At 32.3% G+C, this 27,601-nt stretch overlaps 1 protein-coding gene across 4 annotated transcripts in view; it reads left to right on the top strand.

Moving 5' to 3' along the window:
- Positions 1-4,882: 4,882 nt before the first annotated feature.
- The window catches only part of FSTL5 (follistatin like 5), a 542,283-nt gene continuing 519,564 nt past the window's right edge, over positions 4,883-27,601 (top strand). For all 4 annotated transcript variants that reach the window (XM_045831808.1, XM_045831806.1, XM_045831807.1 and 1 more), the window contains exon 1: positions 4,883-5,230. The gene's annotated coding sequence lies outside the window, so the exon portion shown is untranslated. The remainder of the gene's footprint in view (positions 5,231-27,601) is intronic.

Genomic DNA, 27,601 nt, shown 5'->3' with positions numbered 1-27,601 from the left:
ATAACTTTTATCATATTATGCACTTGCCCATATTCTTGTGGAATTTGAAAAGCCCATATATACACAGAGGGAACTAAAAAGTTCATATGCCCCTTGATCTGAGAATTTGGGCTGTAGAATAAAGAGTTACATTCAAGTTTAGTATGGGTTTTCTGAACAAGACTGCCGATCCTTTATGACATGTACAATTTTGATGGTACATTCATGATTAAAAATTACAAATAGTCTTCCTGAGTGTATCTCCCTGTGTATTAAATAAATATTAGTAAGAAAAACACTGACTTCATATTACTCATGATAAATGTGACAACGTCACTTTTAAAACTAACATATTGCCTGCGCCATGGTAGACAGTGGAGACAAAAATTAAACATAATTTTATTGTTCAACATATATTAAGAGGTTTTAAAATTAAACTAATAATTGTTCCATGAATACTATGTAGCTGATTACAAATAACACTTAGGTCAAAAACCTTGTGTGTGTGTGTGTGTTCGCGTGCATGTAACTCAATAGTCTTCTTCATCTGTACCTTCATATATTAGTATTTAGGTTTTGACTCTTATAACCTAAACCTTATGTCTATGTTTTTAACAAAACACATTTAAAAATCCTCTTCCATGAATGCTTCTTTCCCTAGCCCACTCCCACCCTCCCATGCACACACAGTGCTTTTAAGATCACAATTCATGGTTGCTTAAGTGTATTGTATCAAAATTCCATCCAATAATACAATACTGGAGATAAATACACCATAATATGACAGACATATCACTAATAAGTGTTTTATTATTAGAATATTAAAATAAAAGTTAGTTAAAGGCCCAGAGAAAACAAGGGAGAGAAAGGGGGAAGGGAAATGATAAAAGTAAGGAAGAAAAACAAAAGAGGAAGTTGGGAGAGGAACATATTTTCAAATAGCAAATATTCAAAAATTGTATGAAACTGCATATATAGCATTTGGAAGTGCTGTTAAATGGCTAATTAGCAAGAACATACGTTTAATTTTAGATATTCTTTTTTCATAGGAACTAATTGTTAAATGAAGCATTTGCTCTTTAAAAACACTCTGTGCACAAGTCTGACAATCATAGAGAAGCTCATATTGAAGGAGTTGAGATCTCTAACGTCAACACATTTGTGCGAATATTGTAACCACATTGTTTTTTAAATTAAGGAAAGCTTGGTCAGTTATAGCTATGACTTTTCCCCCTGTTTCTGCTTTATTTTAATGTTCCAAAATTAAGAGTGAAAATTACCTAGAAAAAATAATGAATGTTTGCTTTTTAAGATGTGCATGTACTTAATTTGTAGCAAACCTCCTCATAACCAATTCAAAAAATAACAAAGTATACAGTTATTGTTTTTAGAGTATTTATAAGTACTAACATACTACAAATACATTAGAATTATTATCATTTAGAAAGAGTTTGTAAAGTTTGATGCCATTATAGGAGTCCAAAAATAGAGAATTGGAAGGCAATATGATTACTGTATTTTGCTGTGTATAGTGTACACCTTTTCACTTGAATTTCTGAGGAAAAAATAAGGATGTGGGTTATACATGGATAGTATCTGAAATGCCTTGTATCTGTTCTTGTGTTTTGTAATTATGTTACATAAAATTTCTTGTACCAAAATGTGTTCAAAAGCAAATGCTAAAATTCCTTCATAATACAAAAAGTATCTAAATATAAATAAATAGGAAATTGAAATAAAAAATTAAAACAAAAGTTTTTTTCCTGAAAGTTGGACCAAAAATATGGGTGCACATTATACATGGCAAAATATGGTAAAAGGTAAATCTTTCATGCAAGTACAAATGTACATACCCAAAACACCAATACAATGAACTTAATAATTTCTGTGTATTTTATTTTAATATTTTCATGTAAATTACCTAAATTAAAATTGTATAGTAGATGTTGGTCATTCAGCTTTAAAGATATTTCCTTGAGTATATTTCTTAATATTTTTGTCATCTTTCCAATGGCAATGTACAGCTAAAATGCATTTAATCATTTTCTGTATGCTTTACATTTTATTGTTGCTTTGCAATTACTTGAAATATCTTGAACAGTAATTAATGTGTGACTGTATGTGAGAACATTATAATATTGTATATATAAAAATAAGTGAACATTGTAACAGACTCATTCAGTCATCTCTTAGTTGCATCCTGGGTGGGTAAGATTTATTTTTTGACCCCCTTAGCCTCACCCCTGGTACTAGTCACTTGGCCCCTTTCCACCCTTCCCAAACTCCTTGCCTTAAGGCACCATTTTCACTGTCTTAGTAACCAGATGCCAGTTTATTGCACCTTAGGGGGAAGTTCTTAAGGTCTTATATTAAAATATAGAAATTTCTGATGTTTTAAAATTCTAATATAGAGTCACAGAATCACAAATAGGTAAGGGATTTAGAGATAATTTCATACAATATCCATATTTTACAAATGACAATTGTGATGAAAGATACTGGTCACAAAGCCAATTAGGATAGAACAGAACCTGAGCCCGCTGGGAAGGTGCAGTCCTCGCGATACTTTCCTGCATGTGTGCATCTTCATGCATGCATTCCAAAGGAGTTCTTTTTTTTTCTTTCTTTTAATTTTCTTTTTTGGAGACAATGAGAAGAGGGTCTGCTTTTTCCCCCTCATATTTAAAACATATTTTTGTTATCTAGTCTTGTCCCTTTAGGCTTTTGAATAATATTATGCCTACCTTAATTGAATTCATAGCCCAAAACAATATGATCACTGAAGTGAACTGATTAATAGTGCCTATTAAACAACATATGACACAGACTTTGGTGGACTTTTATAAGAATTTTTATAATACACTCTATATAATTTCCACAGTGAACTTTTAAGTCTTAGCTGATATTTTGGCATGTTGCCATGAAGTAGAACAAAAGATGCCATATGGCATTTCCAGAAGAAGCATAAGATATGCGCTTTGATCAGTCTAAGTATAGGTTATACAGTGGGCTCTAATGTAATTGTAACTGTAGAAGGCCCATCTGCCTCCAAACGTTATCTTTCATAGTATACCATGGTGCCTGAACTCATTATTAAAATCACTTTGGGAAGTTAGTGACTTTTAGAATGTGTGTGTATGTGAGTACATCTATGTAATAAGCAGTGCAGAAAGGCATGACACTTATTATTTACATATTTATATAAAATCAATAGTTGCCTGAGAAAAGTAAAACATTCCAGATGACCTGGATATAATATGGTCTAGATGTGTTGGGGTGATGTTCCCAGGAAACTGACTATTTGGGAAAGAAACAGACAATTCTAGAAGAAAGCTGAAAAGAAAGGCTTCTGTGGGTGTAATGCAGAAAAAAAATTTTCCTGTCAATTTTGCTCCTAGTTAAGTGATTCTTAAGAAGGATTTTGGTTATATATATGCTTACAAGGTAAATATGCTTCCTCAAGTAATTTCTTAAACATTGCAGATACATTTACTAAATATTTTTTCCTGATAGAAAAATAAACAAATGTATTCATTTTAACAGAGTCCCTGAAAAACTCATGAGTAGATTCAGTGTAAAATTATATTAATCTCCTAGAATACAATGATGCATATCAGTACATATGCATTTTGATGAAAACAATATATTGGATACTATAAAATTTTTTAAATAATCATTTTAATGAAAGATATTTTAGCCAGCTTCAGAAAATTAACCTTAATTTTATTTGCCCATTTCTTGGTATAGGTAAGTCCTGATGGCTGTAGGTGAGACATGGGGATAATATGTGAGTAATGACACTTTTGGGTGGTTGATCAGTTCTGTTCGCTGTTTGTTTGGGGAGCTTCTGGCGTGGCAGCCCCTCCTTCTTTGCTGTCAAGATCCTCAGGGTCTCAGAGGTTAATAAACCATGCATACTAAAAGAATTGCTAAAGGCTATGAAATGCTTCCAGCACACCCCATCTTTCAGGGAACAATTGATACATTAGACATGGCAAATATCGTATAACCTTCAAGATTTTGGCAGTGGAAGTGCCAAAATGAGAAGTTTCACTTTTTTCGTTATTAAATGATTTTCATTTTAACCCCGTGTTCTCCAAATCCATTTAGCTTGACAGTATAGTTAAACCATGAGAATGGAGACGGAGGGCTCTGCACATTTCGCAGGAACACATATGAAGTCTGATATATATTATGCAGCACTTATATCAAACATTAAGAAAAGATTCTGTTTACGAATGATGATAAGCACTGCAAGCTTTCCCATTTTCTCCTGGTGCTCAAAGCATGTTTTTCTCAGAACAAGTTTCTGCTGCAGCGACTCCCTCTAGCAGTTCCGTGAACCGAGGAAAAGGGAACGGAGCACCAAATACATCCTTTTCAGTAAACAAATGGAAAGAGGAGGCGGAAAGTTTGGCCAGGAAGATCAAAAGGATCGGGGAGTCTTTTCGGGGTGACCGAATAGATTCATTGCGTTCCCAGGTCCCTTGCCCACCACCTGCCCAGCCTCTGCTCTCTGAGCTCCACTGCCTCCTCCCCCGCCCGCCTGCCTGCCGGAGCCGTGCCCAGCAGCATCTTTTAGAGTGCACAGACACGGCAGTCCCAGCGAGGGCAGAGGCTCGTGCAATGCTGAACGCATTTAGTTCCTTCAGGACTGGTTGTGAATGGATCGTGAAGTCCAGGAATGCCCGCATTGATCCTGAGGTTGTATTTTGTCCCCTGGATTGCCTCAGCTGACCCCAGCAGAAACCCAGTCAAGGGGGCGCCCGGCACCTCTCCTGGAGTTGATATGCAAAATAGTTACGTCAGCTGTGGAGGGCGGGGTAAGCCCGGTTGAGTGGCAGCAGCTCTTGCTTAGGGAGGAGGTGCGAGAATCAGCCTGGTTCAGTGACTGAGACAAACTGGAGGTGAGAGGAACTGGTGCTGTCCACTACGCTATCGGTGCTGAACCTGGGACGTGAGCAGACCGGTTGCCCTCCAGGCAACGCCCTCTGTGCCCTGCGGATCCGCTTCAACTAAATCAACTTGACAAAGGAGTGTGGTAGCAGACGTGAGAGAGAGTCCTCTGTTTGCCACCTGGGCGCCCATTCAGGCGTGACTTTGGAGATTTCTATAGTTTCAGATCAAACTATTTTCATCTTTTCCCAGCTAAGAGGATCTTTTTAGTTTTTTAAATCATTATCTTATTGTGATTTGTATTTCCACACCATTTAGGGATCTTTCTGGGAGACTTTTTGACTGTTAAAATAAGGTAAGAAAAATATTGTTTTGAATAATTACATATGTTGGGGGGAAACGCCGACGGCCATACAAAATTTCAAACCAAGTTATGATTATTTTTATAATTTGAAACGAGACTTTTGGCAATGATTGCAATAATTATTTAAATAATTATCATCGTCATTATTACAAGAGCATCTATTGGTGATTATTCACTGAATTCTAGAAGGGAAGTTGAGGGCTTTATTTTTTTGGTTTTGTTTTTTTGTTTTGGGTTGTGTTTTTTTTTTGGTGAAGTTAATGTCATCGTGTCACATCCTGCTTTATAAATATAAATATTTGTAGACCAACACTTCCAGCATGGCTAAAAGAACAGAAACCTTTCAATGCAAGCCCCCAAATATGTTCATAAACTACATTGAATAAATCAACCAACAAGTTGTTAAAAAACAGATGTAATTTTAAAGAGAGGTTTGAACTAATCTGATTAATTTTACCTCTGGTATGTAAAGCATAGACTACAAAGTGTAGAGCTCTCAACATTTTTGGAGTGGAGGTGCTAAGGATAGGAACATTTATGCCATGCTGGGTTCATTTGGATGTATTGTTATGCAGTAGATCCAAATAAAACTTGTGAAACTCAGTCTCTGAAAATTCTACACCCCAAGGTCATGTGCATTTCCAAGTTGGGGGCTGTTTGTTCTGCTATTGACTAGTAAATGTCATCCCCTCCCACCTTCTCAGGTTAGAGTTGATATAAATGGGAAGGTCTGATTTAATAATACAGTTTTAGCTTGTGTTATAGTCGCTACCGCTGTTGGTAATTGAATGGAACTGGGAAGCGTGGGCTGAGAAAATGTCTCGCTATTTCAGCAATGTTTAACCTCTTGCATGCTTAACAGAGAGCTTTTCTCTACTTAGGAGATTTTCTTTTGAAGCTATGTTCCTTTTGTCAGTTGGCAGTGTGTTTTGAGTGTGTTTGGAGAAAGAATCAGTGCAGAAAGACACTGAATAGTACTTCTCATAGTGAAAAAGTATTAAATGATAGAAGTTAGCTGTGCTGTGTACCTCATATTACTGATCACACTTTATTTGAGACACATGATGGTTTGCTTGGTAAATAGAATTTTGAACTTTCATTTGTCATTTAGTGACATTAGATTAAGTATAAATGATGGCTGGAAAAACAGTGTGGTTGAGGGTTCCTTTACATTCCATGGGAGAGAGTTCAGGTTGCAGCCAGATGCCCAATAGTAATAGGAATGGGTCAAATATAAGCTGTTGCAGAGTTAATAAGTATTGTTCAACTGAGTAGGGGTATGTTTTTTTTAGCAATTTAAGAGTACTCTTAACATTTAGCAATCTAAATGTTTTTTTTAATATTCTTAATTATAAAACATTTCTACTTTAGTTGCATTATACTTACAAGGATGAACTGTAACATTACAGTTTATGATTTAAAATAATTCCTCTGGGTAGAGAGATTTTTCATTTTATTTACAACATAGTCCTTCATGAGTAGATGTTACAAGAAATGGATGCTATTGCAAACACTAGGGGTCAGATGTAAATCCTTCTAAGGTTTCCCCACATTTTACCCAAAACAGATGTTCTTTGTAGGATTCCTGTTAGTCATGTGATCTTACGTAAATTATTGCTAGAAATTTTTGAAGACTAGCCAGGTACAGGGGCAAAATAAGATATATGAAATACTGAACCATGTCCCTTATACCAAACAGACTTCTGTAAATATATATAGGATTATTCTTTTCTTCTATACATTTTAATATTTTGTTTTTAGAACTAATCATCTTGGTATACTGAGATGGTGGGTGGAATTTGAAACAAAATTATGCTTCTTTTGATACTAGTTTTATTTTATTTTCTTATATCAAAACATCAACATATATTTGAGTTCTATAACTCACTTGAAAGGCAGTAACATATATAAACACTATATTCACCCAACTCTATGAGTATCTCATTGACTTCTTTTTGTATAAAGTTTGCCAAGAGGTATGTCTTTGTTCAAGTATGGACAGTTAGCATGAACTACCCATGTCTGGAGTTCTTTTGGATGAACTTTAATATTATCAGATTTTGATGCTTAAATGCTGAAATCAAAATTTTCTACTGGCAAAAATGAAATCAGCCCAAGGTATATTCATTGAAATTACAAATTTAAAATATTAGAAATATTTCTCCTAATTTTTTTACAGATTTTGCTTTTGTGTCTTAGTTCTGAAGGAGTAAAATTATTATTTGACCATAATTAGCCCCAATGTAGCATATAGGAAATACTATTTGAATATAGCACATGATTTCTGCTGTAAATAAATAAAATTGCTATCTTTGAAGACACCTCCAAAAAACATTCAAATGGGATGACCTTTCATTAATTCTTTATGATGCAAAGAAATGACCATATTTTGGAGTTATAACTTGTCCATGTGAAATTCAAAGGCATGTTCAATACAACAATGGATAGCCTACCAAAACATTAATTCATTTCATTACATAGGCACTGCAAATGTATACAGCACATTTTATTCAAGATGAACTTTTTTACAAAGTGTGTAGAAAATTACTGAAATAATTTATGTTATGACCTGTTCAAGTTGTCTTTCTTATTTCTTAGTCTCTTACAACACATTGATTTAGACAAAAATGAAATTTAAAATATTGCTAGACAGATACCTTGTTTTCTCCTTGCAAATAAGATAACTGTGTGTTTGGTGAGATTTAATATAGAAGTGAAATAATTTGGGTTTTAAGTTATCAAGGCTACATATTGCTTTTTTTTATTTAATCTACTTACATGTATAATGGAAGAATACAGAAAAGTATTTAAAAGCTTAAAATAGGTAAAAAGTTTGAGTGAATTGACTTTTTAAAAGTAACTTTTAAAATTACCTTTAAGAAATTATACAGATAATATTTTATTGAAAAATTTTTTTGAATAATGGCCATTTTTCATGTTTAATCTTCACTCAGCAGTGGGGCCAAAGACCCTGAATATGTTTGTATTAGTTTTTCATATTTGCCCTAAATCGCCATACTAACTCTAATATTTTTATTACTCAATATATTACCAAGTTCAAAAGATCCTTACAAACTAACAGGCTAGAAAAAAAAAGTACTTCCTGTTGTTAACATCATTGTAACATCCATGTGACCAATTATCCTTCACCAAACAGACTTAATCACTTGCACTGCAACAGCTCCAATGTCCTTTGGGCATAGACTACTTAAGGTGAGCTCTGGTCCCTTGTGGAATATCCTAACTTTCCCATCAAATTGGTCGCCACACAGCAAAACAATTGGCCCTTTTGTGCTTTAATCACCTTGGAATTGAGTAAGTTAATATTATTACAATGGACGAGGTAGTGTTTTTGATAAGTTCAGAATTCCAGAATTCCAGTGAGCCTTCCAATGGGCTTTCTGAAAGAGAAAGAATTAAACAATAGCATAATCATGAGTGTGTATGTGCATGTGTATAATTTTGTTAAATTCTACTCCACCATAAACATGCAATGAGAATGGAGTAGAACATTTAAGTTCAACAAATGCTGCTTAATTAACAATATTTAACATAGTAAGCTATAATACAATAACACTGTTTTAGTGGCAAATGTGTATTCTAATTATTGTTATTTTTTATTTCAGCTAGTATGCTTAGGGACACACCAGTTTTGGGGGATGAAAGTATCATTCAGGAGCTCTCCTGATGATTGGCAAGGGAAGGGAAAATTGGAAATGAAAATTTGCCAGGAATAAGAAAGAAAATGGATGTGTGCATAAGGAAGACTTTATGGCACTACACTGATTCTGAGAAAATGAGAGTTCTGTAAGTTATCTAAAAGAGATACTTCAGGTTTACTTCCTATACATCTTTGGGTAATAAGTCATGTACTTCTAAGAAACAGATCCTGGATATCCCTACACCTACAACATTTTTATTACTTGTGAATCAATGTTTTCATGCATAGATGTGGTGAAATGTGGAAAGAACAGCTTCACTCTGAACTTTCTTTCTTTAAAACCAAATGATTAATATTAATTTAATGTGGCTTTTGGTATCAAATTATGTAAATCTCTAAAGCAAATTGGTTGCTTAGTGAGTTCATTTGCATGTCAATACAGAGAACATTTCTCCAACTCATAACTACTTCATAGGACTGCCAGCAATTCTCAAGCACAGTGCAAAAGATTTGAAATACTTTTTGCATTGACATTCATATTCAAATGACAATCAAAAGAAAATTACTTTAGTGATATATTTTCTCTGCACGAATATCACCAAGATAGCAATTAGAACATACAGACAATTGCAATTAAAACATACAGACCTGAACTATGTTCCCCAAAGATGTTGATGAAATGGAAATAATTTACCTTTCCGGGTTGGATCACTTCCACAAAACACATTAGATAGTGTTTTAATGACCACCAGGGACTTACTTTTTCTAATTTCTAAAAGCCTGAAAGTAAAGGTTCTTGCTCTCATGAAGATATAAATGCCCCCATGCACTCTATGGTAATGTAGCCCTTTTTCTCAAGGCCACAGTAATTGCTGTGACTTTGGTGTTAAACAGATCCTGCTGCCTCATTTAGGATTAAGAAGGTTGGTTTTACTTATCTTTCTAAAGAAAAAGAGCCGGTGAGTTACTACTAGTAAACAAATTTTCTGTTTCATGATACATTACCTATTGATATTTGAGCATAAGGTCTTTGAGCCTTGATTTGCTCATACATCTGGGGAGAAAAATATCCCATTCAAAATATTAACATATGTACATATGTATTTATTTATATTAGGCCATTTCATCCATATTAAATCATTTAATATTTATATAACCATTTGCATTTCACAGTATCTTCATTTTAGATATAAGAAAACAGAAACTTAGATCAAAGCTCTCCACCTCTCCAGCCCATGGTCACACAACTAGGAATAGGTGGATTACTCAATTAAACCAATTAATCCCCCTTTAACCTACACTGCACTTTCTAGAACCTCTGATTAGGCCAAATACTCAGTTTGGTGTGCCTTATTTAGAACATTTTTTTCTGTGATACCCTATTTACTAAATGTGAATGTTTCCAAATTGTTTCCTTAATTATTATTACATTAAAGTTATTTAATAGCATGTATTCTTTAGTATCCTTAGAATGCAAAATACCAAAATCTTAAGGAGATTTTCCTGTGTGTTTAATGTTAGAGAGCTGCTATATTATTTGACCCGATAGACTATTGAAAATATTAACAACAAACAATATTTATATTTGTATCTCAAATGAAATATAAAATGATATAATAGAGTGGTTAAGGTTTCTTAAGAGTTTAAGGTCCTTATTTCCCTAAGAAATCCTACTGGACCCCTAGTTCAAATATAAATACATCTTGAACTTCAGCCCAGTTCAATTAATGAGCAGCTGTGTTATTACCCACTACTCATATTTAAACCTCCAAGCTAATTAGTTGCAAATATTTTAAATAGTCCATGAGATCATATAAAGTAGCCAAAATAAAATTAGTAGTTTTGAAACACAATTTAAAAAGAAGTAATTTCTTGAATGCTTAGGAAACATTAAATACTTTTTTTTCTTACTCTATTTGAGATACAGATGGAAGTATTGACCACTAGTTGATACTTCTTGTTTTCATATAGCTTTTGGTCTGAGTAGAAGAGGTGAGCACTGGTGGCAGTAATTATAACACAGCTCCTGGGACAGCCATGAACTTGCATCAGCTTCCCTAGTGAATCCTCATTATCCAAGTTTTGGGTTCTCCTTACTAAATAGGTCCCAAAGGAGATAAAAAAGTTTGATTTGGGAAGAAAGTTTATGGGGCTTTTGTTAACTTTTTTATATATTGGCTAGCAATACCCAGTGTTTTACTTTTGAAATCAGCTTTGGTATAATCATTTTTAATCTTCAACTTTCTGCACCACTTAGCATACAATTCATTTAACTCACTGTTTCTCATTCTCTGTGGAGCCCCGTAGGAAGTCCATTCACTCCAACAGCTACGATTATTCTGTCTTCAGAGATATCGTCCAAATCTATGGCTCTGGCCCAGATTTGAACTCCATTAATGTATTTACAAGGCACTGCTAAACATTTTAATTCTGATTTCATGGCGACAGCACAAACCCCATGAACTCATCTTCTCATCCTTCACATGGTCCCCATGTGAGAAAAACTAGGAAAAAAATCCTACTTTTTCTGCGTGCCAGTTAATAACACACTCTTTTTCATTTACCTTGGTCTAAAAAGTTTATAGGTATTTTAAACTTACATCATTCTTACTGTACTGTGTGTAGTGAGTCCTCAAATTTTAATGTTCCTCCTTTCTATTTTCTATTCTCCCCCCTTATTAAGTTTGCCTTAACCTAGACTATCCCATCTCATGGAATTATTTCATATTGTCTACATTAATCCCTGTTCCTTGGTTCTTCTGCTGTAATAATAAATGATATGAACAGCAACTAAAATTTTGGTGATTCATCATGTACATGAAAGATGTTCAGTATTTATAAACATTATTTCATTTTATATGCACAACACCTTATAAGGTAGATATTGGGAGACCAAAGCTTAAAGAATTTTGTTGCCAATGAAGCTGGGACCCAGACCAAGCTTGTCTGAAGCCAGCTACGTGATCGTAATCATTATCCTCTGCTAATACAGACTTCAAACATCTTCTAAATTCCTCTTGATTAAAGTAAGCATTCAAATGTCACTGTGTTCGGATATCGTCAGTGGGTCTCTAATTTTTTACTATATTAAGTGGAAATACTCTGCTTGTTTTTAAGATCGTTCTAATCAATTCTATACCCTGCAGATTGATCAGATTGTAATCAGTCTGATTTTCAGTTTTCTCATAGATGCAATAATGCACATAAGTAAAATAGAGATGGGTCAATATATAAAGTGTGACTCCTTCTTTCTATGTAAACACAGCGCCCTGTCTAGACTGTCGTATTTTCAAGAAGCCCCAATGTACATTCCACTCCTCTGTTTCCAACCAAGTTTTCTCTTAGTATAAGATCATATTGTACTCATATGTGCTTCTCAGAGTTCATAGGTTTGTTGCAAAAAGTGGCACTGTGGATATGACCAAGATGCCCTCCTTTTTTTTTAACATGTATACATTTGTTTTCTATTGTTGCATAAAGTTATGTTGATAACTTTAGTCACTTAAACATTCATTATCTCATAGTTTCCGTGGGTCACAAGTCTGGGTACAGACTAGCTCGGCCTCTACTCAGGGTCTCACATCAAGTTTTCAGCCAGTGCTGGGTTCTTATTTGAGGCTCAAGGTTCTCCAAGATCACCGGCTCTTGGCAGGATATATTTCTTTACAGCTCAGAATTCATGGAAGATTGTTTCTTCAAGGCCAGATAATCTTGCTGATTCTTACAGCTTCTAACCACTAGATCTGCATTTAAAGGGCTCATCTCAGGTCCAGTTAGAATATTCTGTCTTTGAATGCACATAAAGTCAACTGATTTGGAACCTTAATTACATCTTAAAACCTATCCTGTTTACCATATAACAGAACATAACCTCTACAGCAATATTACATTGCCTTTGTAATATTCTGTTGGTCAAAAGCAAGTTAAAGGGTTTGCCTGCACACAAAGTAAGTGTTGGCCACCGAGATGCCTGTTAGAATTTTGCCTACATACACAGTTCAAGTTCTACTTGAACCTCGAGTCTTTCTCCACCGCCATAGTGCCAAAGAGCTCATTTGTCTCTTCCCCAGTGTTTATTGACCTGAACTATAAAGTGGACAGGCTGGTATTGCTTTTAAATTTTTTAATGTGTCTTAGGCTGTTTTTCTAAATTAATCTTAAGCTCTTTTTAAAGGAACAGGCCTAGGAATTCCTTCCTTCTGTACAAAACTTTGCAGTTTAGAATTTATCCATATACATTACTTAATACTCATTGAAGTGTATTCTTTTTTATGCTTGCTTACATAATGCAGTGTTTTGTGCATGTAAGATCATGATCAATTTGTACAGTGTTTCGTACATGATTAAAGTTTCTAGATTTTAGATTTGGTTAATCCTCTCTGATTTCACATTTTTGTTTTTGCTCTCTGACTAATTGTAAACCATACAAAGCGATTTCCTTATCTTATTACATGCAACAAAAAAATCTTTCCATACAAATGAGGAACTTATATTTAATATTATGTTTTATAAATGATACAGAAGTTATATAAAAGGTGAAAATGACATTCATGTTTACTATTTAGGAAGTACAAGAAATTTATATTTACTTTGAAAATAACTTCAAATTTTAGAAGATTCATCTTGAAAAGAATGTTACATATGTATCAATAATAATTTTGTTCTTGGTCTAAAGATTGATAACTAACTGCAAAATTATTTTAGTACCATTAGTTATACCGGAAAACTAAAAGCTTCATAATAGTTATATCTTTTAGAGTTTAAATACAATTGAGGTAATTTCATTTGATAAAACCTGACAAAACTTAGTGTATACATTCAAGTTTTAATTTTAATAAACAATACTTACATTGTTATTATATTTATTATAAAATAGAGTATTAATTCAATAAGCATTAATTAAGTACCTTCTGTGCTTCAGGTGTTCTACCGGGTCATGGGGTTGAGCAGAAATGATAGAAACAAAATTTCTTCTCTACTCTGTGAAAAGACAGACGATAAGCAAACCCAAAAAGGCAAAGATAAGGTCTGGCATTGATAGGTGTTGTGATGAAAAGTAGAACAGGTAAAGAATGGATAAGAGTGCTCCCTAAGATGATACCCAAGATAAAGGTCATCTTAGGTGCTAACCTTGTCATTCTGAGGGACCCATCAAGTAGTTTCTGATATTGTTAACATTACTTACAGCTATTGTGAATAATGCTGCAATAAACACAGGAATGAAAATATCTTTGATAACCTGCTTTAATATCTTTGGATAAATACTTAGAGAGGGATTGATGGGTCATATGGTAGTTCTATTTTTAGTTTTCTAAGGAAACTTCATCCTATTTTCCATAGTGATTGTACCACTTTACATTTCTACCAACAGAGCAACAGGGTTCCAATTTTTCCACATTCTCAGCAGCTCTTTCTCTCTCTCTTTCCCTCTCGATGCTAGCCATCCTCATTGCAGTTTTGCTCTGCATTTATTTGATGATTAGTGATGTTGAGCAACTTTTTATACCTGTTGGCGATGTGTTGTTTTTGGAGTATTTCTCTTATTCCTGGCAATCAAATTATTGGCAAAAATGCAAAGGCTCCCACTATGAAAAACATGATTAGTCGTGATTTTCTCATTAATGAATATTAGGTCCCCTTTTTGTTTGGCACTAAATGTATTTGAAATGTTACATGGATTAATTTTCATTTTCATTTTTAAACACTATACAGAGCATGTTGCAACTAAATTCTGGGACTTAAAGTTAATTTCTGAAAATTAGCCTGTATTCTTTGTGTATTGTACAGTTCAATTGTTCAGACCTTCACATTCTTTTATAGAAACTTAAACGCTCTCAAATCTATCCTCTGTTGAGGCAGGGATCCAGTGAGCTGGTATTTATATCAAATGATCCATTATCCCATACACTGTGGCATTGTTAGGGGGAGAAAAATGCTTAGAATGCCTTTTGGATTTGTGCACATGCTTGAGAAACCACAGTATTTATTAGTTTTTATGTGATTATGTTCTTTTTACAAAAACTGTGACATCATGGGACCATGTAAGGGAGAATAAAAAAAATGAATGTAGTAAAAATACATGCACAACTTTACAAAGTAAATGCTATTAGATGTACAGTATGTCAATCCTTTGGCAGAGCCCCAAAAGTTAGTGCATTTAAAGAAAACTAAGGCTTGAAAGAACTTACACAATTTGTGTCATTTCTTTGCCTGAATTATTTGGTGACATTTCTCCTGAAACCATAATTAATTGAGCTAAAAATAAATTAAAGGGGGAAAGGAAAATTTTTCTAAAACAATGCTTTGCATGTTAAGTCTACATATTTATAATTCATGACAACAAAGATTTCCAATAAATACCTTCTATGACTGTTTATTTTGTTTTATTTTTTTGGTAAGTGTTCTATTTCTGTGTCCTGAGGTCTGAGGAAGGTGGAAGGCTTTCGTTGAGTTTGTTTCCCTGTCTTTGCACAAATAGTACAACTTAATTGACAATGTCTGGAGTAGAACTGTGTGAAAAGTGCTGTCAATGCTAGCACTCGGCTGGGCATCTCATTAATTATATGTTGTTTTGAACATCTAGGTTAGGTTAACAACTGTCTAAAACTCAGTAGAGGAAGCTCAAGAGGGCATTAAAGATATGCTGATACTAGTCTTCTAATGTCACCATGCTTTTCCTCAAAATAGTCTTCTTTATGTATAGAAAATAAAGATTTTTAAGTGCAAAATAATTTTTTGAAGTTCTGAAATTAATGACTATGTAAATAGTTGAAAAAGCTTCACCATTTCAGTTTAAATTGCTTTGTCTCATTTATTACAGAAGGTAAATGGGTTTGATTTATAAATTGTACAAACACTATGCAGACCCCACTCTGTGATATTGGGCCTTGTACTGCCTCAATGTTTAGATCTTAGTACCTGATTCTTCTTTTTTAACATTTTATTTATTTATTTTTAGAGAGAGGGGAAGGGAGAGAAAAAGGGAGAGAAACATCAATATGTAGCTGTCTTCCATGCACCCCCCACTGGGCACCAGGCCCGCAACCCAGGCATGTGCCCCAACTGGGACCAGAACCAGCGACCCCTTGATTCACAGGCTGGTACTCAATCCACTGACCTACACCAGCCAGGGCGTACAGGATTTTTGATACAGAAAAGAGAACATAAAAAGTAGGTGTCTAGTATGCAAGAGAGTTATATAAAACATCATTAGGTGTCATCAGGCTTAAATGAAATCTGTGATAGTCATAAGAATGTCAGATCGTATCCTTAACTTTTGCTGGTTAGTTTAAATACACTGGACTTAAACACAGGTTTTTGTTCTACCCCAACAGCTGCAGTAGCATGCTTCTATATGTTTAAAATCTAGCACAATGCTAAGGACACATTTCCTCAGACACTCAATGTTTTTGTTAGCAACTTCATACTAAGAACCATGTCTAATATTTATAAACCTTATATTTAAAAGTGGCAAGTATCTCAGGTTATTTTTATTAGGATTTTGCTACAAGATGTGTCAGTCTTGTTGAAATATATAATATGTTGATTTAAACACTTTTCCAACTTTTATTAAACTTTATCCAACATTAAAACTTTTATTTTTTTATGTATCACAGAGTATCAAACATAACCTAAGGGTTCAGATGAAAACCTACTATGCTGTAAGAGGGATCTATTAAAAGGTAGCATTCTTGAAAAGGAATTAAACTTTTATTACTAATAACTTCTTAACACTCTTTGAGTGTGATAGTATTATTTACTCCTGATTTAAAGTAAGTAAATAGATTCTTTCCTTGCATAATGACATTTTTGGATTTTATACATTATTTTCTCTTGTTTGGCATGTGATTTTTATATGAATGCTGTGTGACCTACAAACTTTTGAAGTGTACATTTGGAATCCATTCAAAGTTTTTATCATTATTATAAAATTTCCCAGAAATTAATTACTTAGTAAGATTCCTGGATTGTTCTTAAGAGCACAAATAGCTATTATGGTGTTATTTCTTTTTTTTAAAATATCTTATTTATTTATTTTTAGAGAGGGAAGGGAGGGAGAAAGAGAGAGAGAAACATCAATGTGCAGTTGCTGGGGGCCATGGCCTGCAACCCAGGCATGTGCCTTGACTGGGAATCGAACCTGTGACACTTTGGTTTGCAGCCTGTGCTCAATCCACTGAGTTACGCCAGACAGGGGTATGGTGTTATTTCTATAATTATTACATCAATCCACACAGGCTAATAATGTTTGAGATATTTGACTATAGTGTTAATATGTTTTGATTTTGTTAATTTAACAGTGAAAATTGCACTTTCCAGGTTTTATTTACATTTGCTTATTAGTGAATGTGATCTTTTAATAATTTTTTTAGAAGCAATTCTGTTATAAATTTTCTCTGTAAGTCCTTTGACCACTAATCTAAGAGAACCCTACCTTAACTGTTTTATATAATCAATAATAATTAGATTCTATGAAACAGAAGTAGTTGTTTATTAAGCAGTTATTGGTCTTTTATTTAACTAAAACTTTAGAAAAGCTTTTACGGTAGAACCAAGGCTGAGCCTAAGGCTTCTGGGAAGGTAAAAGATGACACTGTCTCAGACAGGCAGGAGTCACGCACGGGACTTCCAGACTCACAGGTCCCAATACTACGTATCTATGTCTTTAATACCATGTGATTTTAGTGTCCTATTTTCCATGCAAGTTTTTTTAAAATTCTACAATCTTCAATAAAAATACATTATGCTTAGTATGTTTTTCTAGAAAGCACTTAAGTTTCTCAAATCCATTAGTATTTCTTCAAAGGGACTCATTTCTTGAATATTTCAGATTCTAAAGAAAGATATATTACTCCCAAGCAATCCTGATTATTCATTATTTTTAATTAAGATATTCTAGTTTGTTAGCTAAAGACATAAGCAACATAAATTAAAACATTTCCTAATTTATAAAGGACATATAACTAATTTTATTAATGCAATGTTATCTCTTTGTTTTCCATTCAAGTCTTACCAGTGAATGGGGAAATACCTGAAATTTTCTTTCTGGCATTTTCCAAATATTTTATTCTAGAAACAGATGTTAAATTGAACATAATATTGAAACTGATTTTCAAATGAGGTAGAATCATGATGTAGCATATTTTATGAGGAACAAAAATATTTTTTAAAATCTTATTTTTCTAATATATATTTAGATGTCTGCATGTCTATAACAATGTAAATGTGAATATCTGCACAAACTGAATGAATCAACATTGACTTTTCAGTGGCAGAAATCTTTATTATCATCTAAGTCGATAAGAAGAACTAAAATTAACCTATTTTAATTGGGATTAGACCCAATCATGTATGTTAATAACCATGTATGGTTATTAACAATAACCGTGTATTGTTATCATAATAACCTTTGAAAACAAAACTTCATTTATGAGCCTCGTAACTGTGGTTACATGGTGAATGATACAAACAGAAGGCTTTGGTTTTGACTTTGCGATATTTTTCCTCATACACACTTGCATAAAGTATATAACATCAAGTGTTGTTTTGCTCGTTTTCTTTTTATATGTATTCTTTTAATGCTGAGTACTAAACGTGTACTTCTAAGTTTACTTCTTGTGATCATTATAGCACTTACAATTTATTTCAAATAAGATAAGCTGTATTGATTTGTAAAATAACTTGGTAGATTAATCCTTTTGGAAATGCAAGTTAATAATTCCTGATTCAGAAAACCAAAGTATGGTAATAAATCACATGCACTTTGAGAAGTTTTATATTATTTTTTTAGCTACATGGTATAAAATTTTTGCATGTTTTCAGTGAACACACTTATTTTGGGGCAGAGTGAAACTACATAATATGATAATTTATTATTGACAGTAAATAAGTTTAATTATGTTTACCTTGAATATATAATACTCTACTTTAATAATGTATGATATAAAGCCACTTAAACTTTTGAATCAATTGGCAGTACCATACTTATTAATATACAGATAAGTAAATTTTCAATACAGTATTATGTTGATATATTTAAAGTTGAAGATCCACTAGAATCATGTATATGCTCAATATAATGGATGAAAATCCAATAAACTTCCAAATTCAAGGCATAAGAGGAATTTAAGATGATAATAATTATCAAACAAAAAATAAAAATCGTGTATTTTTCACTTTATTTTTAATTGGGTCAAAGACTTTAATGATAGACTAAAATATACAAATAGTACATTTTACTCAATTTATTCGTAATTGTGTTTGAAGATTTTTTTAATGATAGATTTTTAAATGATGGTTATGGATACTGGAGAAAAGAATTGGTCTTTGATCCATTTTGAGTTGATTTATGTATATGAAGACAAACTATAGTCTAGTTTTATTCTTTTGCATGTGGCTTTCCAGTTTTCCCAGAACAATTTATTGAAGAGGTTTTATTTTTTCCATTGAATGATTTTGGCTCTTTTGTCAAAAAAAAACATTTGCTCATGTACATGGGTTTATATCTGGGCTCTCAGTCCTGTTCCATTGGTCTGTGCTTTTGTTTTCCTGCTAATACTATGCTGTTTTGATTATTGCTGCTTTGTATTACAGTTTGAAGTTAGGGAGTGCATATCAGGGATGCAATATCTCCAGCTTCATTTTTTTCCCCTAAGGATTGCTTTGGCTATTCTAGGTCTTTTGTGGTTCCATGCAAATCTGATTTTTTAAAGTCTATTGCTTTATATACTGCCACTGGGATTTTGATGGGGATTGTATTAAATCTGTATATTTCTTTGGGTAAAGTGGCCATTTTAAACTATGTTGATTCTTCCAGTTTGTGAGCATGGAATATCTTTTCATTTCATTTTGTCTTTTAAAATCTTTTTTAATGATGCATTGTAGTTTTCAGTGTGTAGGGCCTTCACATACTTTGTTAAGTTTATTCCTAGGTATTTTTTCTTTTGTTGCAACTGCAAAATGAATTTTTTTCATTTCTTTTTTTGAAATTTCTTTGTGGTACATATATACAATGGAATACTACTAAGACATATGAAAAGATGAAGTACTGCCATTCATGACAATGTGGGTAGATGTTGAGAATATCATGCTAAGTGAAATAAGACGGAAAATGTTAAGAACCATAAGATTTCACTCATAGTGGGATATAAAACTGAAAGTAACATATGGATAAACAAGAAAAAACGTTATACACACAGACAAGTGTGGTGCTTACCAGATGGAAGAGAGGTAAAGGGGTAGTAAAGGGTAAAGAGGGTCCAATATATGGTGATAATGGAAGGTATGGCTTTGAGTGGTGGGCACAAATGTAGCATATCAGTTGGTGTATAATAGAATTTTACACTTGAAACCTATATGATTTTATTGACCAATGTCTCTCCAATAAATGTAATTAAAATAAAGAAGAATTTGGCTATCACTGTGGAATAGTCTAATTTGTTCACAAATCCATCTAATATGGAAACTTCTGATAGCCTCAATTTTATTACTTTTAAATTTAAAATTGTATTTACTATTGGCCAGCTACCTACCAGTTCTCAATAACAGACTATGATGTGTGTAATGAAGGTGGGTCAGTCAGCCAGGTACAAATGCCTATCATTTATTTATGTAGTCTATATAGTTAGAACATTAAATTTGTAGATACAAATTAATAACAAATAGACAAACTAAGTAAATGATGCAAACAATAAAAAGTGTTTTTAAAATACCTGTTCATACTGAGAGAGGATAGTGAATAGATCTCAAGTAGAATATTAATTTAAATGTTATAAAAGTATAAATCCAATTTGAATTTTTCAATCTATTTTGTATTTTCTCACAGCAATAGAGTGAATGTGTAATTCTGCACTACCAAAAAATCTTACAGCTTATATTATAGGACTTAGGAAACCTAGCGTCAAAGAGCTGTTTCAAATTTCAAATCCATTATTTGCCTGAAATGTTTCTTGATGTTGGACTTGATTGGTATTAGTTGAAAAGTAATATTTTTATGTTAAGCAAGGGACCATGACCTAAAAAGAAATAGATAAATTTAAAAACTAATTCCCAAATAAGGTTACTTAAAATTTTTTTAAGGTAAAATTAGAGAACAAGTGAACTCACAGTTAAAAAATCTACCTACAGAAACAAGATGACTAAATGTCATGTGATGTCCTCATTGAATTCTTGGGGAAGATAAAAGCTCATTTGATAAAAATAAGGAGTTTACATTAAAGTATGGACTTTACTTAATAATAATAATGCATTAGTATTGGTTTATTAATTGTGACAAATGTATTATATCAATGTACAATGTTTACAAATAAGATACCAAGAATTGGTTATGTGGTTACTGCTTAGCCTATGTATATATAATATCTTTGCAACTTTTCTGTAAATCTAAAACTTACAAAATATAAAAATATTCTTAAATGAGTGAAATAAAGAATACATGATGATAAGGCTACTTTAGGTATAGATATAGCAATTTAGTTTTTGGATGATCAGTAATTTTAAGCTATCGGGAAATCATAGATTTGCATAAACTTTTTCATTCCTCTTTGTAAGGCACATAGACATTATGGCAGAATGTTAATATTAAAGAATTTACCCTAAAAAGTTCTTTATTTTATCCTGCATTTTAGTAGATTCACCAGGAAGCTTCACAGGCATTTCCATTAAAGAGGAACTCTTCTTTAATGATAGATAAGTAGATAGATAGATAGAGATATAGGTAGATACATCATTGATATGTAAATACCCAAAGTCAAGTGTTAGAAAATAACATAAAAACTGAATGAGTTAAGGTCTGGGTTCCAAGAAATATTATTATTTCCTTCACTGTTATACTATATAAATAAGAAATTGCCATAATTAGATATTGTTTAATAAAAGCACATCAAAATCTTAATTACCCTTGTGCAATTGTGAAATATTTTAACTTATCTTTTCCTAGGTTAACATATAAACTATTTTAAGGTATGTTCATAGCACTTTACTCCAAAAATACCTCAACTTTAAAAAATATTCCAAAAAGGCTTGGAAATGTAGTATAGTCTCACCAGCAGTCTAGGAAAATCATAACACACATTAAGATATTACAACCTTCATAGTACTAAAATGCCTGAACTGTGGTAGAAATTATTTCACACCAGTTTTTTTTTTATTCTCTTCGCCATGTGTGCACACAAAAAGATTGCACTGACTTATCCTCCTGAAGTTAGGTGTGGTCATGTGACTTGTTTGGCCAATGAAATGAGTAGGTATAATAGGGTCACTTCCCTCTGGAAGTATTTAAGAACTGGTGTCTGATTCTCTAGGTTTTCTTCTTTTGCTATGGCATATTCTGATGTGTGTGTTGGGATGAGGATGTTATAAGGTCAGATTTGTGTATATATTTATATGCAATTAATGAGCAGCTGTGTTATAGATAGCACAGACAAAATTGCACTTTTTACAAAAATAGGTTTATGAGATTTTTAAATTATGTGTAACCTAGACAATCAAGTATAAATAATGTATAAAATCATCTACAAACTTAGATTTTTATAGATTTTTGAAAATAAAGTTTTATTATTATTATTATTATTATTATTATGCCTGATGGTAATTTTTATAGGCATTTTTCATAAATGTGTTTAAATGTATATTTTGATTTTACTTCTTAAAATCCATTGTTATGATAATCATAATATTTTCTTTCATTATTTGTTTAAAATCTCATATTTTATATATTTATAACTATATATAAATATGCATGGTTGTATGAATTTGCACTTGTGTGTTTTCTCTGTGTTTGTATATGTACTAGAACTGTGTGTGTGTTTACTCAAAATACTTTTGTAAAATATAGAAACATGTTTTTCAAATTTTTTGAGGATTCTCACTTATTAAATTACAACCACTACAATAGTTTTCTGTGAAAATTTACTATTCAATCTAGTTTCACATTCTAAAATCAACATTTTTATGAGCCTTTTTATAAAAAGATTCCAAACAAAAATTAAATTTTTAAAAATAATCAAACAAACCATATTACTTTAATATGTGTATATCAGATTTTCTTTTTTCTTTTCTGTGTTGGCTTGATGTAATATGCATTTGCTTTTCCTTGTTAATCATTATATTTGTCTAATCAAATTCTCAAAACAACCATGCTATTCTTGATGTTTACAACCTCATCTCCAGGAAGCAAACTCTGAATTGTGCCTCCAGAACTGACAAGGTTGTTTAAAATTTAAGTTGAATTTGATTCCATAGTAATCACACACTCTGAGTGATTACATGCAACATAGCATATTCTGACATGCTCGATTGTAATGAATGGAATACAGCTTAAATAGTAACCTAGAAATAAATTTCAATTTGGAATAGCCTTGTGGGAGAAGAGTTCAAATTAAATCCTTTTAGTGCATTAAAATGCAAATATAAGAAGGCAATCCAATTGAGTTGCATCGATAATAGAGCATATAACACAAATGGAAATTCCTCCCAAATAATTAAGTTATACTTATATAAATCACTGATGTGTGCATTTGAATTTTATTCCTTTCATGCATGCTTGAAAGTTCATTAACTTTGGATCACATTAGAACATGTTTTGTTTATCTCCTGCAGACCAGTCACTAGGAAAGTCCCTTCTCCCAATGAGACCAATGAAGGCCCTTCGCCACCACTCCTCACTGCATTCACAGTGCTCTAGCTAAAGCTGTCACCTCTGCCAGCAGGTTTTGTTTTAGACATAATTATGGAAGCGCTGAAATTGGGGCATCACCCTGGGGGTTTCAATGTCTTGAATCTTTCCAGTGAATAATTTTGACTCTAAAATATATGGTATTGTGAGACTAGCAATGTTCATACTCCGATCGTATAAGTTTAAGAGAAAACAAAAAGAAAACTTGAGGGAGAAGTGTGCTTAGAAACTCTGTATAATCATGCTTCTCCAGGTGTATGTGTGGTAGAAGATGTAATAGAGGGAAGATATAGTGTCACTTTACCTACTGGGATCTGAGATTCTAAACCGTAATTTTTTAAATTGTACGTAATGACTTAAAAACCCTGGTACTCAAAAAATGTATGGCTTGTAATAATTATGGAGGCCAATGAACTACTGCAGTTAAAAGAAAAAATGGAAAGAAATTAATGTGCTTTGAACATTTAAATCAGTATTGATATCAATTACATATGCATTTAGCAAGGAGCATTAACAATTATGTTGACCACTCAACATACGTGATTGTCTTTAGTACAAATACTGTTCTTGAAAAACAATCATCTACTCTCAGATTTAAATGGCATAGAGAATACTGGTAAATGATAATGTGAATTCATAATTAAAATTTTAAAATAAAATCTGTAAAAAATTAAATTTAATTTATATTTGGAAAGCATATATAAAATCTTAATATAAATCAAACTGCAATCAATAACCTTTAAGTGATATTTTTGAACCATTGTAATTTAATATCTTATGCAAGAAACAAAATGACCAAACTAAATGTAAGTTGCAGATTACTTATGAAAAGTAGGTGTTGCTACTATTGATATCTGTGTTTTTTTAGCAGAACATATCTTTAATAATTTTTAAAACAATTGTTGATATTATATTTGAGACTTTGGATAATGATAACAGAAATATTTTAAGGATGAAGTAGTTGATTTTTTCATTAAAAAATCAGCACACTAAGTTATAATTATGTGAGAGCCAAGTGTGTCTCAAATTAGATGTTAAAAATCCATTGTCTTATTTAATTTATACATCAGCCTTAGAAGGCATGATTGCACAGGTGAAGCTTAAATAGAGAGAGTTTAAACAATTTGACTAAAGTCATGTTTATAATAATCAACAAAAGTCAAAATAAAGTTCATGCACGTGATTGAGAATGCCTGTTCTTGCCTCTTCTACTTTTGAAAAAACTTTGGAAAATATCAGTTACTATATCACATTTTTCCTTAGCTTCTCAAGGACATTGCTCCAAGGGTTCTCTCCTCCCTTTCTGCCTCATCAATTTGTTCAGCTCTGCTAGATTATTGTCATCAGCATAGAAACATGTTGCCATTTTCTCCATCTGTAAACTCAATAGAGAAGCAAAATGATTTTAACTATGATTATTCTTTAGCTATCATTGCATTTCTATCCTTTGCTTTATGGAAAATTCCTTGAAAAGAAATCTCTACTGAACTCTCTCAAATTTTTCTCTTCAAATATATCTTCTCTTGAATCTACTTGACCAGTCCCTACAATCTAGTCCCATCACGCTCAGCAGTGTCCTGAGCATTACTGAACATTTGGCTCAGTTTTTAGTTCTCAGTGGGCTCAAATGGTTAAATGATTTCCTATAGTTTTTCTCCTCACCCTTTAAGCATGTTCTTTACTTGCCCATTTCCCCACCTAGTTCTTCTTTGGGGATCTCTCAAAGTCTTGGCTCCTTTTTCTCCCATATGCAATTTAAAATCATCTTATCACGTTCAAAGAAACTCACTGGGATTTCGGTTGGAATTGCACTGACTCTTACTGTAGCTCAGTTTGAGGAATATGGATATCTTTATCATAGAGAGTTCTCTTCTCCAAAATATACATAATTCATCATTTATTTAATGTTGTTTAATGTTTCCAATAAAATGTCTTAGCTTATTCGATAGGGACTTTTATGTATTTTTAACTGACACTCTACATGTTAATTTTGTAAAAAACACATTTTCTAACTGAATGTTGTGGCCTAAAGGATTGCGATTACGTGTTGCATGTCAACTTTTTCTTGCAGTTCAGCAACCTGTATTCATTCTAAGAACACAAATGCATTGGGAACTTTCTATGGAGACAATTATATCATTAAATACAAAGTTTTGCCTAAACTTTCCAATTACAGACTTAATTTTATTATTTTTTTAACTTCACTGACTAGGACTCCAGTACAATCCTAAATATAATGATAACATCAAGGCTATTTTTTTTTGACTGGTGTGTTATCTGGATTATTTCAATATGTATGATATTCATAATGTTTTTTTAATTTTTAAAATAGATGTCCTATTCCTATTTTAGAGTAAGTAGTTCTATTCTTAGTATGCTAAATGTTTTTATCATATGTTATCTTCAAATTAATCAGGAGAATTATAGCTGCATGTTGTTGTATTTCCACCACTATCCTTTAATGTGTGAATGTGCTGTTACAATAAACACTAATCAGATTAATTAATTTAATTACTTAATTGAATACTCTGAAGTATTCTTTTCATTACACTGTGAATGTTCAAAAAAATGCTTCATATTTAGATTAGAGCTGGACTGTTGAACTACATATGTTATCTAGTGTATTTTAAAAGAGAGAAGGATTATGTTATATTTAGTTATACAATATTTATACCTATCATGTGCATGTTTGTGTATGTGTATTTAATATATAGTGTATGTTAAATATATGTATTATATATAAATATTTATTTTCTCATATATGATATATTAATACAATTAAGTAAACAAATATTTACTTCTAATATATATTAAATAATATATATAAATATTTATTTCTAATATATGTTAAATACACGAAAGTATTTTTTATCATTCCTGCCCTCATAATGGTGCTGCTTGACTGTCAGAGACTTAAACTTTTGAAGGTTTGGGTCAGGTCTTGTCTCTGCCTCCCTTTTCGTACTGCACTTCCCTCCAGCCTTCTGAGCGCTACTGAAACAGAGAATCGCCCTTTTTACCGTGACACGGTGGCCACTGACACGTTTCAGACATCCTTTTTTTTCAATAAATTATTTTATTGTTGTTCAATTACAGTTGTCTGCATGTATCCCCACCACTCCTTAATTCCTAACTGTGCTTTTTGTCCTTCTTGAAAATGTATGTAGATTAATTTTACTTGTTAACAAACACATTAATTTCTGATGTTAGCTATTGTATTATTTTACTTTTCTACCCTAATATACTAATTTTAATATAGTTAAAATTAGCAACAGCTCTAGAGAACAAAAGCAATATTTTTTCCTTTTAGTTATGAAACCATATTGAACCTTCCCAAAATGTTATTTGTGCAAATTGATTTTCTTAAATTTACAAATAATGTAAATGCTTGTTGCCAAAGGAAGACAACTCAATTTATTTATTGTCTAGTAAACATCTATTATTACAAGATCTGAATTAGTAATTGGAGCAAAAATGGCAAAAAAAAATACACAGCTCTCTTCAAAGAGATTTGAATGTAGTAAGGAGACACATTTCAGATGTGTTTCCATATGTTATAAAAGATTGAGGTATATGTGTCTGTGATGCATGGCTAATACCTATTGTATTTCTCAGTGTCTAACTGAGATTCCTTGCTCCTAAAAGAAGGTACTTTCTCACTATGATTTCTATTAATAATTCTCCAGACCCTAACATCCTGATGGATGATTAGACAGTCTTCAGACTTTAATTAATGGAATTTGCTACATAGGATGTGAACCAGACAATGCCTAAAAAAGATTTGGAATTTATGAACAATTAAATATGCATGTTGAAATTTGAGGGCACATATTAGAATTATTCATTATATAGAAAATACCCACCAGCTTTTATCAACTTTTTGCTTGAAGAATTGTCATAACTATTGGTTCATTCCCAACATAGTAAAATAGCTGAGAAAAATGTAAAGTATAATTTAAACGTTTTCTTCATTTTTCAATATACTACATTTTAAAAATATTGTTTTACTTAGCATTCACTATATGCA

Source organism: Phyllostomus hastatus, unplaced genomic scaffold (assembly GCF_019186645.2).
Source record: "Phyllostomus hastatus isolate PE091 unplaced genomic scaffold, TTU_PhHast_1.1 phas_contig_159, whole genome shotgun sequence".
NCBI classification, from domain to species: Eukaryota; Metazoa; Chordata; class Mammalia; order Chiroptera; family Phyllostomidae; genus Phyllostomus; species Phyllostomus hastatus.
Note: the sequence above shows the minus strand (reverse complement) of the source record. Positions and strands in the feature narration are given on the sequence as shown.